Source organism: Theropithecus gelada, chromosome 16, assembly GCF_003255815.1.
Source record: "Theropithecus gelada isolate Dixy chromosome 16, Tgel_1.0, whole genome shotgun sequence".
NCBI lineage: Eukaryota > Metazoa > Chordata > Mammalia > Primates > Cercopithecidae > Theropithecus > Theropithecus gelada.
In genome coordinates, this window is record NC_037684.1 from 73,248,650 (window position 1) to 73,267,096 (window position 18,447).

General features: G+C 41.1%; 1 protein-coding gene and 1 pseudogene across 5 annotated transcripts in view; one reads left to right on the plus strand and one right to left on the minus strand.

The window, feature by feature from the left end:
- SPECC1 (sperm antigen with calponin homology and coiled-coil domains 1) overlaps positions 1-18,447 on the minus strand; it is a 318,611-nt gene that overhangs the window by 179,833 nt on the left and 120,331 nt on the right. The gene's annotated exons all lie outside the window — the stretch shown is intronic.
- LOC112610552 lies at positions 17,326-17,426 on the plus strand (annotated as a pseudogene).

Here is an 18,447-nt window from a genome sequence, read left to right on the forward strand (position 1 = left end):
AGTGGTGCCATCACAGCTCACTACAGCCTCAACTTCCTGGACTCAAGCAATCCTCCTGCCTCAGCCTCCTGAGTAGCTGGGACCACAGGCACATACCACCACGGTTGGTTAAAGTTTTGTATTTTTGGAAGAGATGGGGTTTTGCCATGTTGCCCAGGCTTTTTTTTTTTTTTTTTTTTTTTTTCCCCTCCTATAAAGAATATTCTTGTGGAAAACACTGGTTGTTTCTAAGATGTGGTGTTTCACGTAGTACTTTAACTTACTTCTCTGTTCTTGTTCTGTTATTCCCTTTATTGTTTTTATTTTTTAATTGTGGTAAAATACATATAACATAAAACTGACCATCTCAATTTTTTTTTTTTTTTTTTTGAGACAGGGTTTCACTCTGTCAACCAAGGCTAGAGTACAGTGGCGTGATCTCAGCTCACTGAAACCTCCACCTCCCGGGTTCAAGTGATTCTCCTGCCTTAGCCTCCCAAGTAGCTGTGACTACAGGCACGTGCCACCACGCCTGGCTAATTTTTGTTTTTTTTTAATTAGGATAGGATTTCACTGTGTCAGCCAGGCTGGCATCTCAACTATTTTTAGTGTACAGTCCAGAGGTGTTAAGTACATTCACAGTGTTGTACAGCCATCACCACCCCCATGTCCAGAACTCTTTTCATCTTGCACAACTGAAACTTGGTACCCAGAAAACAATCACTCCCTATTCCCTCCTCCCCCAGCCGCTGGCAATCACCATTCAGCTTTCTGTCTCTATGGATTTGGTGACTCTAGGTCCCTCATAGGAATCACACAGTGTTTGTCCTTTTCCTCAGCATAATGTCTTTGAGGTAGCACATGCTGTAGCGCGTGTCAGAAATTCTTCCTTTTTAAGACTGCCTGACGTTCTGTATATGTATAGACCACATTGGGTTGATCCATGCATCTGTTGATGGACACTTGGGTTGCTTCCACCTTTTAATTGTTGCAAAAAATGCTGCTAAGAACATGGGTGCACAAATATCTTTTCAAGTCCCTGCTTTCAATTATTTTGGGTATATAACCAGAAGTGGAAATACTGGATCATATTCTACTTTTCTTTTTAAGGTATTACTTTGCTTGTACTCTTTAAGCTATCAAGCATGAATCATTTTAATAAAAACAATGTCATTTTCCTTACCAAAAAATAAAAAGTATTTATTATCAAAAATAACAATTTAGTGACTTTACATGCGCTATGCTGAATATAACAGAAGACAAGATTTCCCATGCCTTAGCAGGGCTCAGATTCCTTTATTCAGTAAATAATGTTCAGTATCTGGTTTGTACACGACACTACAATATTGGTACATGACACTATTCAAGATTTCCATATTCTAAAGGAGGGGAAAAAACTCCGTTTTCTTAATAAGCCAAAGGCCGACTCGGTGAACAGAGACTAGATTCACACGACAAAGAAAACTAAGAGAAACTTGAACGTGGGGAGAATGAGTGAAAGGGAAGATCACAAAGCTATGTAACTGAATTGGAAGAAAAGTTCCTTAGGCAAATAGCACACACATTAGTCCAGAAAGCACTCCAATTCTGAGGAAGTGGCAGGGAGAGTCAAGGGAGGAGCTATACAGATAAAAAGCAGATTAGTGGTTGCCTGGAGCTGGTGGTAGAAACAGATATTGACTGGAAACAGCAGCAGGGGGTATTTCTGGAGTGACAGGAATGTTTTAAAACTCATCTGTGGTGATGGTTGTAACTCAGTCAATGTACTAAAATTCATTGGATTGCACACTGTAAATGGGTGGATTTTATGGTATGTAAATTATCATCAATAAAGTTCTTTCTTGAAAAAATCAAGGGAGACGAGCAGATAAGCCTTCAAGACTTTATGTATTATTTCCAACCCCAAAAGAGCCATGTCCTCGCTCTGAATCAATTAGCATGACGGAAGCCTGGGGGAGCCTGGCAAGCTCGCAAAGACGCAGTCTTTGAACGAGAGGAGATAAAGGGGACATCATCGCCCATACTCAGGAGGTGCCTGCTTGCCAAATGAGCAGCCAGCAGCTCCAGTGAGTTGGGTTCAACTCACGTTAGGAAGCCACTGTGCTTTAGGTGAGAGATGCTGTATTGGATGAAGTCAGGGGAATGCAAAAGAAATAAAAAGAAGTGGGCCAGGTGCGGTGGCTCACAACTGTAATCCCAGCACTTTGGGAGGCCGAAGCAGGTGGATCACAAGGTCAGGAGTTCAAGACCAGCCTGGCCAACATAGTGAAACCCCATCTCTACTAAAAATACGAAAAATTAGCCGGGAATGGTGACAGGCACCTGTCATCCCACCTACTCAGTAGGCTGAGGCCAGAGTATTGCTTGAACTGGGGAGGTGGAGGTTGCAGTGAGCCGAGATCGCACCATTGCACCCCAGCCTGGAGACAAGAGCAAGACTTCATCTCAAAAAAAAAAAAAAAAGGAAATAAAAAGAAGTGTAAGATGCAACTGTAAATGACAATTACATGTTGAGAGAAAGCAAGTTAATAAAGATAACACTAGAATGTATCTGGGGGACTGAGAAATGCCACCTCGGTTAGGACAAATCCAGACGCTAGAGGAAGCAGTTAAACAACTCTATGATGAAATGAGGATGATGGGTTTGGTTAAGTAACATGTTGAGAATGAAATGTAAAATCCATGAGAGCAGGGAGTTTTGTTGTTGTTAACTGTTGCATCCCTAGCACCCAGAAAGATGCCTGGAACACAGCAGACACTAAATATGTATTGAAGGAATGAATGAGTACACATGCAGAACATTCCCCAGGCATTTTCAGCAAACAGTGGGAAGAGTGTTTCTGGAGTACAAGGGGCAAGTTGGGACCATAGATGCAGGCTTGGGAATCATTAGGGACTTTGTCTATCTTGTAACCCAAGGGCCTGGAATAGAGCTTCCCACATGGGAGGATACAAGAAAATATAGCCAAGAACAGGTCTTTGACCTTAATAGCAACCCCTTCAGGGTTGGAAAGGACCCTGATGAAAGTCTTCCAATCCTGTCACTCCACAGCTCCTCCACTTGCAGAGAATGAGTGCCTCTCTAGCAATCACATGGAGTTCCTTACTTCCTGGAGCAACATGCTTGTCTCTAAATTTCTGCAGCTAACCAGAATATTCTTTCATCTATTAAGTCAAAATCTGGCCCTATTTTTACTAGTTGGAGCCAAAAATGGAAAAATTTAATTTTGACCAAAAAAGAACTGGTTAATAAGCGATGGTAACTTGGGGAGAAAAAACCATGTCATCTTAAAGCAAAGCTTCACGAATATTTATAGCAGCTTTATTCATAATTGCCAAGACTTGGAGGCAACCAATATGTCCTTCAGAAGGGGAATGGATCAATAAACTGTGGTACATCCAGAAAATGGAATATTATTCAGTGCTAGAAAGAAATGAACTATCAAGCATGAAAAGACATGGAGGAACCTTAAATGTGTATTACTAAGTGAAAGAAGCCAATTTAAAGAGTCCACATATTGTGTGATTCCAACTATATGACATTCCAGGAAAGGCAAAACTATGGGACAGTAAAAAGGTCAGTGGCTTCCAGGGGCTAGGGATGAGGGAAGGATGAAAGGACAGAGCACAGAGAAAGGACAGAGGATTTTGGGGGCAGTGAAACTACTCTGTGTGACATTACAATTGCAGACACATGGCATTATACATTCATTCAAACCCACAGAATGTATAAAACCAAAAGTAAAGTCAAACTTGAACTATGGACTTTGGGTGATAATGATCTGTCACGTAAATGTACCACTCTGGTGAGGGATGTTGAGAATGGGAGAGGCTGTACATGTGTGGGGGCAGGGGGTATATGGAAACTCTAAAAAAAAAAAAAAAAAATTAACTCAGGCTAGGCCTGGTGGCTCATGCCTGTAATCCCAGCACTTTGGGAGGCTAAGGCAGGAAGACTGACTGAACATGAGTTCAAGGTCAGCCTGGGCAACATAGTGACACCCCATCTCTACAAACAAAATTTAGCTGGGTGTGAAGGCACCCACCTGTAGTCCCAGCTACGTAGGAGGCTGGGGTGGGAGGGCTGCTTGAGCCCAGGAGTTCTAGGCTGCAGTGAGCCACGATTGCACCACTGCACTCCAGCCTGGGCAACAGAGTCAGACCCTGTTGCAGAAAAATAAAATAAAATAAAGGGCTGGGTGCAGTGGCTCACGCCTGTAATCCTAATACTTTGGGAGGCTGAGGGGTGGATCATTTGAGGTCAGGAGTTCGAGACCAGCCTAATCAACATGCCAAAAACCCATCTCTAGTAAAAATACAAAAATTAGCTGGGCTTGGTGGCATGCACCTGTAATCCCAGCTACACAGGAGGCTGAGGTATGAGAATCGCTTGAACCCGGGAGGCAGAGGTTGCAGTGAGCCAAGATCGTGCCACTGCACTCCAGCCTGGGCAATGGAGTGAGACTCTGTCTCAAAAAACATAATAATAAATAAATGAAATAAAGACTTAATTTTTTTTTCTAAAAAAACCTTTTAAAGGAAATTAAGAAAGAAAGCAAAACTTGAAGAGTCTTAGAAGATGCCCAAGAGTCTAAGGCAGGTGGATTTTTTTAAGTTTGTTTTTGTTTTGCCATAATTCCTAAGTAGGATATTCTGTTAAGGAAGATGATTTGAGGGGAAAATCACATTTTATAAAAATATCTATATTTCAGGTTCTGCTCTTAGTTCCTCAGATGTGTCATTTCATTTGCTTGTCACAATTCTCTGTAATGGGCACAATTAACTCCATCTTACAGATGAGGAAACCAGCTGAGAGATGAGACGCTAAGCAGCTTGTCCAACGTCACACATGATGCTCCTCCAAGAGGCTAAAACAGTTGCAGAATTGTGAGTCTGACCCCAAATGAGTAACTGACAGACTGAAGAAGAAAGGGGACGGTTCCTAAATAAACCAGTGTAACTGTGCAGGCATTCTTGATGTGCTCAGGAAAACATGAGGGCATATATAGAAACTGAAAATAGGGCACACGGCCTTGGGAGAACAGGAGTGGGCAGGAACCTCGGAAAGTGGTCTGAAAAGTTAGCCCTGAAAAGGAGCTGGGTGTTTACAATGGTGAAGACAAACCCTCTGGATGCTCTTTCAGCTTTGTTTTTCTTTCTTCCCTCAGGCATATACACCCAAAAATGGTCTTTGTCCATTTGCAAAGTGTAGCTCAAACCTTAGTGGGAGGAACTAAAGTCCAAGGAAATCATCTCATGAATGTAAATATCCTGGCCCAGGGAAATTAAACCCCAAACACTGTGAATATTCACTGAGATAACTTGTGAATGAGGCTATGAACTGCTATCAGTAACCACTGAGAAATCATAAAACAAGTGCCAGAGAGATGGGGACCAGATGAGGAGGCTCTTTATGGAATGATAGGAATGATCTCCAAAATACACTGAAAAGAGAAAACGCGCAAGTGCAGAATGGTGTGTCCGTTTATGTTACTATTTGCGTACAGAAAGGTAGAGGATATCCCTTTGCTTCCAGACACACTGAATAGCTCTAGAAAGATACCACATTCCCCGCCACTGGTGGGTGAATTTGGTGGTTGGGCAAAGGGGCAGGAGCAAAACTTTTCACTATAACCGTTTACATTTTGAATAAGTAAACTGTCTTACTTGTTCCAAAAAAAAAAAGAATAAAAATTAGAAAATGTTTTTACCTGATTTAAAAAAAAAAAAAAAATTAGAGTTTGAAAGAACAGATTTTTTTTTTCTTTTTTTTTTTTTTTTTTTGAGATGGAGTCTAGCTCTGCCGTCCAGCCTGGAGTACAGTGGCGTGATCTCGGCTCACTGCAACCTCCGCCTCCCGGGTTCAAGTGATTCTTCTGCCTCAGCCTCCTGAGTAGGTGGGATTACAGGCGTGCACCACCACACCCGGCTAATTTTTGTATTTTTAGTAGCAATAGAGTTTCACCATGTTAGTCAGGATGATCTCGAACTCCTGACCTCATGATCTGCCTGCCTCGGCCTCCCAAAGTGCTGGGATTACAGGTGTGAGCCACCGCGCCCGGAGGAATGGTTTGCAAGGAAACATAGTGATCCCCAGAAGCCAAAATAAGCCAAACTCTAGGACCCTTTCTACAGTAAGGTGTGTAGGCCCTTTCTACAGCAAGGTCCTAGAGTTTGGCTTCTTCTCAGTGATTTTTCCACTCCCACAGACTTGGCTCCTCCCAACAGAAGGGATGGTGGTAGTTGGTGGGTTAATTTGCTTAAGGTCACACAGCCAGGGTGTGGCTGAGAGGACAGAACAAAGTTATGCCTGCGCCCTCTCTTACACAGACTTTTCTTACGGTCTTCTCATTACTGCATTGACTATGTGCAAGTCTTATTTTCCAGCCCCGGCTGGAGTGCAGTGGCACGATCTTGGCTCACTGCAACCTCTGCCTCCTGGGTTCAAGCGAGGCTGAGGCAGGAGAATCGGTTGAACACTGAGGCAGAGGTTGCAGTGAGCCGAGATCATGCCACTGCACTCCAGCCTGGGCGGCAGAGCTAGACTCCATCTCAAAAAAAAAAAAAATCTGTTCTTTCAAACTCTAATTTTTTATCAGGTAAACATTTTCTAAGTTTTATTCTTTTTTTTTTTCTTGAAACAAATAAGACAGTGCAAGTCCCCCACACATGGTTCCTAATGTAATTCTCTGCAATGTAGGTTATTAAATATATGTTGGGGCCAGGCACAGTGGCTCACACCTGTAGTCCTAGCACTTTAGGAGGCCAAGACAGGAGGATTGCTTGAGCCCATGAGTTCAAGACCAGCCTAAGCAACATAGTAAGACTCCGTCTCTACAAAAATAAAAAATTATCCAGGCATGGTGGTGCATGCTTGTGGTCCATCCAGACTATTCAAGAGGCTGAGGTGGGAGGATCACTTGAGACCAGGCAGTCAAGGCTGCAGTGGGCCATGATCATACCACTGCACTGCATCCTGGGCGACAGAGCAAGACCCTGTCTCAAATGAAGACATAAACAAATTTGATTTAATTTATTGTAAACTTCTTGGCTTCATGTTCCAAAACTAACTTCTTGACTTAATGTTCCAAAACTAATTTCCACAGCTGGGCTGCCTTTTGGGATTGATCAAATAAGGATAAATGTCCCATCCAAACAGCACTGAGAAAATCCCAGCAAGATTCCACTGTCAAGGGGGAAGAGGGAAGTATCAAGAGTACATACTTCTACTCTGAGCATTTGTACTGTGACTTGCTTAGAAACAGTACTTTCACAGTATTAAACTACTTTTTGAAGTGGAAATCAATATGTAAACAACGACAATTCAATGGCAAACTCAGTAACGTGCACAAACTTTCAGGAAAAGAGAACACACAACACCGAGAATCTACTTTGTGTCAGCAGCCAGGAAAAGCAGCATAAGAGATCGGATCATGTTTTCCACTGACAAACTTGAACATTTCAGGTCACACCCAAGTTCAAGGACTGGAACTTTAACATTCCATGAATTCAGTGGAAAGACTTCCAGCTTCCCTTCCATCCAACGTGATGATTGTACAGAACCAGAAAAGCAGAACCTTCTTCTGGAACATAAAACTTGTCATACGGAGGGATCCTACAATTCTTTCCCTTTTCTCCTCTTCCATAAGGGAGTGTGGGATACTGGAACCTGACCAAGTTACCTGCACAGACAGCATTTCTCATTCGCCCCCACTTCAACATTTCTAGGCAACATGCCAGGTACAGTGGCTCACACCTATATTCCCAGCTACTCTGGAGGCTTAGGCAGGAGGATGGGTTGAACCCAGAAGTTGGAGACCAGCCTGGGCAACAGAGTGAGACCCTGTCTCAAAAAAAAAAATAAAACAAAACTTTCCTGGGCAATAAGAAGTACCTTTCTCAACAAAGAAAGCAGGAAATCCTGCTTTTTGATAATGCAAACAACTAGAAGTAAGAACCACATTTCATTGGCTTTATAATGTACCATTTTTAAAAAGCTCCTGTGCCCAATTTTCTTTCCCTTCCCAGGGCAAAGGGTCAGCATGGTAGCTGAGTATGGGGCAGTGAAAGGATGTTATGGAGCCATGCAGAAGGGTGGGTTGGTCAGTGAGGCTGGCGGGTGGGGAATGGGGAGTTGGGTGCAGGTGGCAGGTGGGAGAAGGATTTGAGAGATTGGCTATATTGAGCAAATAGGCACATACATTGAGGATAATGAGAGGCATGTTTCTCACTACTACCAGAGATGATGGTTACAAACAGAGAAAGGGGCAAGGCTAGAAAGAACCCTGAGTGGTTGGATTGAAATTGGAGGCATGGCTTTATTATATATACACGAGTAATATATAATATATATTTTATCATATATTTTGTTATATTTATATTACATAAATATATACATGTTTGTAATATATTTAAATATATATAAATATATAAAGTAATACTTAGATATAATGTGTGAATATTCTATATGGGATATTCTATGTGGGAATATATAATCTTGTAACCCTAACCATCAACTGTTACAAATAACACCATCTGGGCCCCAAGAAACACTTCACATCTCTTTTCCTTGTCCTTGAAACGAAAGGGACGGGGTCTGAAGGCTGTGAGGGTTTGTGGGTTGTACCACTGCCCACAGTGGAGACTGGCCTGATTGGGAATACGGAGTGCAAAGCTGGGAGGGGCTTTGATAACAGATCACACAAATGATTCAGTCTGTTAAACTGGTTTCAGATAGGATGAATATAATACATTCTTACACTTTGCCAGAGGCACCAAGTTCCATTTTCCATTTTCTTTTTCTTTCCATCCCAGCAGGTGGTTCTGGAATGTTCATGAATCACCGCAGTGTTTGCAACAGGAGCCATGGTGGCCGAGGAGTAGTTTGCAATACTAAACTATACTTATTCCTCTCAAATTTATGTATATGTGAATCTAGACATAACATGAGTCAAGCGTGATTTTGAAAAAAAGAAAAATCTTAAAAAAGCAAAGTCTGAAACACTGGGCAAGGCACTCCACACTGAGGCAGGTAGATTTTTTTTTTTTTTTTAACTGCCATGATTCCTAAGTAGGCAATTCTATTAAGGGAGATAGTTCAGGGCAGGGGGGTGGGAAATAACATTTTACAAAATAATCTACACTTCTGCTTCTGTCCTAGGCACGTGTATTTGTCATTTCACTTAATTCTCACACTGTAGGAGATGGGTAAGACTAGCTCTGTTTTTCAGATAAGGAAATAATAAAGATGAGCAGAACTCAGTGAAATGGGAAAAAAAAAAAACAGTAAACAAGTGAGACAAACAGCTGGTTCGGGAAAAAAAAATTATAAAATTGACAAACTTCTAACAAAAAAAGAGAAAGAAAATACAGATTACCAATGGCAGGAATGAAACTGGGGATATCACTACAGACCCCACAGACTCAAAAGGATTAAGGGGAATACTATGAATATCTATACACACATAAAATTTGACAGTTTAGAAGACATGGACCAACTGCTTGAAAAATAAAACTCACTCAATATTAAGCAGGTAATATGAGTAGCCCTATAACAATTAGGGAAATGTGAATTTGAAAATTTTTTAAACTCACCCTTTCACACCAAACAAACAAAACTCTAAATAGAGAAAATTTCACTCAGAATTCTACCAAATATTTAATGAAGAATTAACACAAACTTTACCTAATTTCTTCCAGAAAAAAAAGAAAAATTAGGAATACTTCCCAATTTACTTTATGAAGTAGTATTATCCTGACACTAAAACCAGAAAATGTCAGTACAAAAAATGCAAACTACAGACCCTCGTGAATACAGATTTTTAAATTCTTAACAAAACGCTAGCAAATAGAATTCAGTAATATATTAAAATAATCATATACCATGACCAAGTGAACTTTAGAAGGTACAAGGCAGGTTCAAGATATGAAAAATCACTCCATATAATCTACCATATTAACAGGCTAAGAAAAGTCACATAATCACATCTATCAATGCAGAGAAAACATTAGACAAAGTAAAAATCCACTCATGGTAAAGACTGGAATAGAGAGGCATTTCTCAGGAAAAAAATCTTAGAAAAACTGGAATAGAGGGGAAATTCTTCAACTTGCTAAAGAGGATCTACAAAAACTCCCAAAAGCTAACATTATATAATTAATCGTTAAAGACTGAATGCTTGGCCGGGCATGGTGGCTCACACCTGTAATCCCAGCACTTTGGGAGGCTGAGGCGGGCAGATTGCCTGAGCTCAGGAGTTCGAGACCAGCCTGGGCAACACAGTGAAACCCCATCTCTACTAAAATACAAAAAATTAGCCAGGCGTGGTGGTGTGCACCTGTAATCCCAGCTACTTGGGAGGGTGAGGCAGGAGAATTTCTTGAACCCGGGAGGCAGAGGTTGCAGTGAGCCGAAATTGTGCCACTGCACTCCAGCCTGGGTGATAGAGTGAGACTCCATCTTCAAAAAAGGGAAAAAAAAAAAAAAAAAAAGACTGAATGCTTTCCACCTAGGATCAGGAACAAGGCAAAGATGTCTACTCTCAGCACTTTTATTCAATATAGTGTTAGAATTTCTAGCCAGTGTAATAAGACATGAAAAGGAAATAAAAGGCACACAGATCAGAAATGAAGAACTAAAACTGTCCCGGCTGGGCACAGTGGCTGATGCCTGTAATCCTAGCACTTTGGGAGGCCAAGGTGGATGGATCTCTTGAGGTCAGGTATTCAGAACCAGCCTGGCCAACATGGTGAAACCCCATCTCCACTAAAAATACGAAAAAATTAGGATGCCCGTAATCCCACCTACTCAGGGGGCTAAGGCAGGAGAATCGCTTTAATCTGGGAGGCAGAGGTTGCAGTGAGCCAAGATCATGCCACTGCACTCCAGCCTGGGCAACAGAGGATGACAATGACTCAAAAGAAAAAGAAAAAGAAAGAAAGAAAACTGTCCCTATTTGTAGATGACATGATTGTTGACATTGAAAAACCCCAAGGAATCTACAACAAACAAAAAATCCTCCTAGAACTAATAAGGGAGTTTAGCAAAGTTGCAAGGTATAAGGCAAACCTATGAAAATCAATTGCATTTCAATATGCTAGCAATGAACACAAAAACACCAAAATTAAAAATACAGTATCATTTACAATTGCTCAAAATTAAAAAATAAGTACTTAGGTATAAATCTAACAAGCAGGTACAGGGTTTGTATGCTGAAAACTACAAAATGCTGATGAAAGAAATCAAAGATCTCAATAAATGGAGACCCATACCATGTTTATGGATTAGAAGATTCAACATAGTAAAAACATGTCAATTCTCCCCAAATTGATTTACAGGTTTAACACAATTCCTATCAAATCCCAGAAGATTTATTTGTAGATGTATTTATGTGGGAAGTCAAAGGAACCAGACTAGCTGAAACAATTTTGGAAAAGAATAATAAAGTGGGAAGAATCGGTCTACCTGATTTCAAGACATTACAAAGCTACCATAATCAACAGTATGAGGTATTGTCAGAGGGACAGACATATAGATCAAAGACACAAAATGGAGAACCCAGAATAAAAGTATGCCCAACTGAGTTTTACTTTTTTAATAGAGACAGGGTCTTGTTCTGTCACCCAGGCTGGAGTGCAATGGTGTTATTATAGATCACTGCAGACTTGACCTCCGAGGCTCACACAATCCTCCCACCTCAGCGTCTCAAGTAGCTGGGATCACAAGTGTGCACCACCATACCCAGCTAATTTTTGTATTTTTTGTAGAGACAGGATCTTGCCATGTTGTCCAGGCTGCCATCCTCTGGCCTCAGCCTCCCAAAGTGGTGGGCTTACAGGTGTGAGCCACCATGCCCAGCCCCAACTGATTTTCACAAAAGTAGAAAAGTGATTCAATAGAGAAAGGATACCCTCTCCAACAATGGAGCAACTGGACATCCACAACAAAAGTAACCGACCCAAGTCTCACAACTTTTGCAAAAATTAACTGAAAATGGATCACACACTTAAACGTAAATGTAAAACTATAAGACTTTTGGGGAAAATATCAGAGAAAATCTTAAAGAACTGGCTCTAGGCAGCTGGGCACAGTGGCTCACACTTGTAATCCCAGTACTTTGAGAGGCTGAGGCAGGTGGATCACTTGAGGTCAGGAGTTCAAGACCAGCCTGGGCAACATGGTGAAACCCCGTTTCTACTAAAAATACAAAAATTAGCTGGGCGTGGTGGCACATGCCTATAATCCCAGCTATTTGGGAGGCTGAGGCAGGAGAATCACTTTAATCTGGGAGGCAGAAGTGGCAGTGAGCCAAGATTGCGCCATTGCACTCCAGCCTGGGCAACAAAGCAAGACTCCGTCTCAAAGAAAAAAAAAAAGAACTGGCTCCAGGCAAATAATTTTGACATCTAAAGCATGATCTATATAAGGGAAAATTAATAAGTTGGACTTCATCAAAATGTAAAACTTTTGCTCTGTGAAAGACCCTGTTATAAGGTTGAAAAGATAAAAGAGAGACTGGAAGAACATATTTACAGACCACATATCCAACAAAGAACTAGTTTCTAGTATATATAAAGAACTCACAGAATTCAACAGTTAAAACAAAAAAATCTGGCTGGGCGCAGTGGCTCACGCCTGTAATCCCAGCACTTTGGGAGGCCAAGGCGGGTGGATCACGATGTCAGGAGATGGAGACCATCCTGGCTAACACGGTGAAACCCTTGTCTCTACTAAAAATACAAAAAATTAGCCGGATGTGGTGGTGGGTGCCCGTAGTCCCAGCTACTCAGGCGGCTAAGGCAGGAGAATGGCGTGAACCCAAGAGGTGGAGGCTGCAGTGAGCCAAGTTTGTGCCACTGCACTCCAGCCTGGGCAACAGAGCGAGACTCTATCTCAAAGAAAAAAAAAAAATCATGGTATCCAATTAGAAAATGGGCAGAAAACATGAACAAACATTTTGCTGAAGAGGATATACAGATCACAAGCCCATGAGATGCTCAACATCATTAGCCATTAGGAAAATGCAAAGTTTACAAATGACAATTAACTATCATGACACAACTATCCCAATGACTAAAATAAACAAGAGTAACTACAGTACCCAGTGCTGGCGAGGATGGGGAAAAGCTGGATCAGTCGTAGATTACTGGTGGGAATGTAAAATGATACAGTCACACTGGAAACACAATTTGGCAGTTTCTTAAAAAACTAAACATGCCACTACCCTGTGACCCCAAAACTGCTCTCCTGGGCATCTTCCCCAGAGAAATGCTCCCACAAAGCGTTCACACAAATCTGTACATGAAGTGTATAACAGCTTTATTCATAACAGCAAAAAACTGGCAACAACTCAGATTCAACAGGTGAGCAGTTGAACACACTGTGGTGCATGCATACCATAAAATACAGGAAGAAATAAAAAAGGAACAAACTTTGATACATGTAACAACCAGGATGAACGTCCAGAGGATTATGCTGAGTAAAAAGAAGCCAATCCCAAAAGCGTATACACTTTTGTGTGGACCATTCCATTTATGTAACATTCTTGAAATAACAAAATGATAGTAATGAAAAACAAACTATTGTGATTGCCAAGGGCTAAAAGGGGGTAGGGAGAGGGAAGTGGATGTGGCTATAAAGGGATCATATGAGGGACCCTTTTGGCGGTGGAAATGTTCTATAAGGTCATCATGTTAATATCCTGGTTGTGATATTATATTATCATTTGGTAAGATGTCGCCAGTGGCGGAAACTGGGTAAAGGGTACAGGGGATCTACCTGTAATATTTCTTGCACCTGCATGTGAAGAATCTATAATTACTACAAAATAAAAAAACATGAAATATTAATACATTTAGTTAAATTTTAAAAAAACAGACCAGGGCTGGCACGGTGGCTCACGCCTGTAATCCCAGCACTTTGGGAAGCCGAGGTGGGCAGATCACGAGGTCAAGAGATCGAGACCATCCTGGCCAACATGGTGAAACCCTGTCTCTACTAAAAATACAAAAATTAGCCGGGCGTGGTGGCACGCACCTGTAGTCTCAGCTACTCCGGAGGCTGAGGCAGGAGAATTGCTTGAACCCAGGAGGCGGAGGTTGCAGTAAGCTGAGATCATGCCACTGCACTCCAGTCTGATGACAGAGCGAGACTCCATCTCAAAAAAAAAAAAAAAAAAACCGGCCAGGCACGGTGGTTCACACCCATAATCCTAGCACTTTGGGAGGCCAGGATGGAAGGATGGCTTCAGCCCAGGAGTTCCAGACCAGCCTAGGCAACATAATGAGCACCTGTCTCTACAAAAAAATTTTAAAAATTAACCAGGCATGGTGGTGCATGGCTGTAGTCCCAGCAACTTTGGAGGCTGAGGCAGGAAGATCGTTTGAGGCCAGGAGTTTGAGGCTGCAGTGAGCCATGATCATGCCACTGTACTCCAGCCTGTGCGACAGAGTGTGACGCTGTCTCTAAAAATACAAAATTAAATTTAAAAATTTAAAAACATGAAATATATTTCACCCTTTATATTTAATTTACATTTTGAATAAAAATTATTTTAAAATTATATTTGAATATCATTAATTTTTTTAACCTTTGAGAAGAATTACAAATTGCAAAGTGATAAAAATGAGAAAATACTAAGGTAGAACTTGGGGGAAGTTGGGAAGAAAAAAATAAAATTCACGACACAAAATTCACCCATTACTGATTAAAAAAAAAAATGAAAATGAGAAAGAAAAGTATTGTCATTAGATCGACAGGCTGCGAGGTCATCGAAATCCCTGATACTTGATCTCATTTACTAGACTATTTAATTATATCAGAACATTGTGAATAAACGGACGACCTCCACTGTACTCTTGCCCCAAGCCTTACAAATATGAGGGGCATGCCTGCTTCCTGCTTCCCCTCTCCCTCCTTGTGATCTGACAGCACTCCTGAATGGGAGGACACTTATAAATACCTACGTCCAGAATCTAACTCTGTTTTACAGAGAAACACAAAACAGTTTCACACAGCATGGCTATTATACACTGAATTTTCTAGGAATGCAACTAACATGTAACTTAAGGAAGGACAGTACTTTGCTTTATTCAAAATGTTTACCCTGAGCTGTCAGCATTTCAAAGTCACTGATGTCAACACTGCCTGGTATTTGAATTCTCAACACTGCACCCATGAGTCAATCTCATTTGTAGCATTCAAGCTTATAGACAGCAATCTCCACTAATGTACAAGCATCTGACTGTCTTCTAATGGAGTCAGGCTCCAGCATTTACACACTGATATGTCACTTCATTAGAAATTATTTGCCTATTATTTCTTCTCTACATTATAAGTACAGCATTATATTGATTTTTTTCAGTGATGTATATGGACTGGTGAATTTCATTTTAGGATATTAAAGGGCACATTACAGAATCATCATCATTTAAAAGGGTAACTGGACTACTAGGTTGAGGCCTCTGCCATGAGCAGCTTCAGAAGGTCTGCCAGTGCTCCCTTCTCCTTGCCTGCATGCACAGAAGGCCACACAAGGGAAACAGCAATGGCCAGCTGATAAGAACAGGGGTCATCGTGCAAGCAGAAGGGGAGGACGAGGCCACCTTCCAGCAGGCACTAAAGTAACAATGAGAACAACAAAAACAAAATACATACAAAAGAAAAAAAATGGCAAAATTGTACTTCAGGCTTTAGTGCCCTCCTTACTTTCACCCCAGATAATGCAAAAATTGTTCCTCTTCCTTCAACAGAGCATAAATGATATGACCTGGCTGGGTGCCATGGCTTACACCTATAATCTCATCGCTTTGGGAGGCTGAGGCAAGAGGATTGCTGGAGCCCAGGAGCTTGAGGCTACAGTAAGCTATAATCATGCCACTGCACTTCGGCCTGGGCAAAAGAGTGACAGCCTGTTTAAAAAAAACAAAAAAAATAAAAACAAAAACAAAAACAAAACCTGATAACCACATATTCTCCAGTGGTATCCCTTTCAATCTCTCAATTTCTGATTTTTGGACAAACACGAGCTTCCCTCTGTAAGATAGGCGATCACAGAAAACTCTCTAGATCTATCTGGAAAGCTCTGGAAGATCATAAAAGGGGACCAGCTGAGGATTCCAAGTAAATATGCACCTATGAAACAAAGTTACTAGTAGAAATGGGAGATTTCAAAAAAATCTCCAATTTGCATTCTCATTGAAATTCAAGATTTGATAGCTATGAAATTTGAGCAAGAAGTCATGAAGAAGAAATAATTTGAAAGCAGAGAAATTAGACTAAAGATTAAAAACACAATAGTTGAAGAAAAACATACAAACATACAAAGTAAAGCATATTAGATGATAAACTTTGAAAAATCAGAGCATGATATATTAGTCTCTAAAATTATGTAACTTTTTTACCTTTCAAATTTTTTTATACATTTTCTTTTTCTATTGCACTTGGCCAAACACATCTGAAATTATGTCAGAATTATAGCTTTTGGAGGTAAAGTCTCAATGACCAAATGGATCAAATCAAATTTAATTCAGTGTGATTTTAAAGAAGCCAAGATACTAAATTTTGAAAATTGGTGTTTATTCTAAAAACACTAACTAAATATTTTGAGAGAATTACTAAGGAAGCAACCTATTTTTCCTTGTGCAGCTTTGTTACATTTGGCAGTAATTTTAAAAATTGTATCATATAACTATATTTAGTTTAATGAATATATATATAAGAATTGTACCATAGTGCTATTGATGGTAATGGTATTGCTTATTAAAATTAACAGTACATAAAAAAAAAAAAAAGAAAAATCAGAGCATGAGTGAAAGTGATCACGAGAATCAGAGAAAATATATGTGACACAGAAGAAATACCCAGGAGACCAAATACACACATACTTTAATTTCCTGGAGGAGACTCCAGGGTAAAAAGAGAAGCAATAATCAAAGTAATAACAGAATGCCTAAAAGGCATTCAATAAAACCCATCACCAAATCCTAATAATTCAAAGGAATGTAGGAGAAGACGTAACATGTAAAACAAGCCCCAAACCAACTTTCTGCATCATATTTAATGAGAAAACACCAAAATCACCCACAGTAAAGTGAGAGCAAGTCAAGGTGTCACTAGCATTTAACACAACTGGGATCACACACGCACAAAACGGCAAGAACCAGAAATAAAAGAACAACTCCTGGAATGGAGGAGACAAAAGGCATTGTTATCTGCAGCTGATACGACTGTCTGCTTGGAAGACACCTGAGAATCAACTGAAAACCATTAGTGCTAAGGAGAGGATGGTAAGGGAGCGAGCCAGTTCCAAACTAAGTATTTTTAAACTATGTAATTAGAAAATATAGGCAGTGACCGTGCTAATACCAAAATTGGAATGATACAGAGAAGATTAGCATGGTTCCTGTGTAAGGATGACATTCAAAGTCATCAAATAGTCCATATTTTTAAAAATAAGAAAAAAGTAAAATGAATAAAGAATCCCGTTCACAATAGGAATAAAAGTATAAAACAAAAGCATAAACTCAACAAAAAGGAAGGAAGGAAGGAATGAAGGGAGGGCAGGAGGCAGGGAGGGAGGGAAGGCATAAACAAAGATAAACTCAACAAAAAGGAAAGGAGGGGAGGAGAGCAGGGAAGGAGGGGGGAAGGAAATAGCAAACTTTAGAGGAAGAGTCAAAAAAAAAAAAAGGAAGAGAGGACATGGAGAACTGGAGAGACTGCCAGGTCCTGGATGGAAAGAGTTGGCAAATATGTCAATATTCTTGCAGGAGGTGCAGGGAGAGCTGCCCGCTGTCCATACCACAGGCACCCAGGGAGGACCCAGGAAAGCTTCCACCCCCAAACCAGCACTGCACCTTGTGCCAACATAGAAAGCCACAGAAAACCCTTGGCCCCACTCCAAAGCCCTGACTAAATCATGTACTCCCGGGAAACGCAGGGCCAAGACACCACCATGTGCGTCATCAAGCTTAGAATTAATTCAGTACTTGGCCGGGCGCGGTGGCTCACGCTTGTAATCCCAGCACTTTGGGAGGCCGAGGTGGGCGGATCACGAGGTCAGGAGATCGAGACCATCCTGGCTAACACGGTGAAACCCCGTCTCTACCGAAAACACAAAAAATTAGCCGGGCGTGGTGGCGGCGCCTGTAGTCCCAGCTACTCGGGAGGCTGAGGCAGGAGAATGGCGTGAACCCGGGAGACGGAGCTTGCAGTGAGCGGAGATCGCGCCACTGCACTCCAGCCTGGGCCACAGAGCGAGACTCCGTCTCAAAAAAAAAAAAAAAAAAAAAAAGAATTAATTCAGCACCATGTTCTCACTCATAGGTGGGAACTGAACAATGAGAACACTTGGACACAGGAAGGGGAACATCACACACTGGGGCCTGTTGTGGGGTGGGGGGAGGCAGGAGGGATAGCATTAGGAGATATACCTAATGTAATTGATGAGTTAATGGGTGCAGCACACC